We start from the raw sequence: 1,052 nt of genomic DNA, 5'->3' as shown, positions 1-1,052 counted from the left end.
CGATATTTTGAGTTTCTCATATTTAATATAAATTTTGACATATATATTTATCTTAAAGTCTAAAGTTGTTATTTCTGATTGCCTCTTAACTATATGAGGAATTTAAGAACATTTAAATCCTGTTACTCCACTTTCGATTATTACAGTCAGTGTCAGTTCAGATTTACATCCATGCTTAACAATTTCTTTGCTGTTTTTGACAATTTAGACCTTCCTTGTAGGATCGCTGTTATTCTTGAAAGATAACTTTAGGAGTGCTCTATCCCAGGGGTCATTGTTTAACAAAAACTCACATTTTGAGGGTGAATATAAAATTTATTTTGCCTTTGATCTTGGAAGATTCTTTCAAGTATCTTGTGGGTACTTTTGTCAATTCTAGATTAATAGTTATTTTCAGTCTACGGCCATGCCACCCTGAACAAGCCCTATCTCGTCTGATCTCGGAAGCTAAGCAGGGTCAGGCCTGGTTAGTGCTTGGATGGGAGACCACCTAGGAAGACCAGGTGCTGTAGGCATAAAAAAAATAAATACATAAGGGATTGTAAACTGACAAGCTCCTTGCAATCTGTGAGGTCAATCAAGAGTTGCCTCGCCTAAAAAAAAATAGTTAATAGCTATTTTCTTTCAGTATTTTGAATATATTATACTGCTGTTTCAATTGAAATATCAGTGATCATTCTAATTGTTTCCCTCTGCTGTAATATATCTTTTCTGTGTGGTTGATATTAAGAACTTCTCATTGTCCTTGGTGTTCTACAGTTTCATTGTGGAGTATCTAAGTGCGGATATATTTCATTTACCTGACTTGAGCTTTCTAAATTTGAGTGTTCACACCTTTCATCTTTTGGGGAAAACTTGCGGTGATTATCAATTGCCTTTTCTCTATTCTCTCTTTTTCCAACTCTGATTAGATAGATGTCTGTTAGACTGAATCAGCCGGAAAAACATAATTAATGCCAGATAATTCAACAGAGGGAATTTCATATGGTGTTATGGCCTGAAGGGTTGTGTTTCTCTTACAAATTCATATGTTAAAATCCTACCCTTCAGAG

At 34.9% G+C, this 1,052-nt stretch overlaps 1 pseudogene; it reads left to right on the top strand.

The window, feature by feature from the left end:
• Nucleotides 1–396: 396 nt before the first annotated feature.
• LOC111746238 lies at nucleotides 397–515 on the top strand (annotated as a pseudogene).
• Nucleotides 516–1,052: the final 537 nt, after the last annotated feature.

Source organism: Pteropus vampyrus, unplaced genomic scaffold (assembly GCF_000151845.1).
Source record: "Pteropus vampyrus isolate Shadow unplaced genomic scaffold, Pvam_2.0 Scaffold180, whole genome shotgun sequence".
Lineage (NCBI taxonomy): Eukaryota > Metazoa > Chordata > Mammalia > Chiroptera > Pteropodidae > Pteropus > Pteropus vampyrus.
The sequence above is the reverse complement of the archived record's forward strand: the minus strand, read 5'-3'. Positions and strand labels throughout refer to the sequence as shown.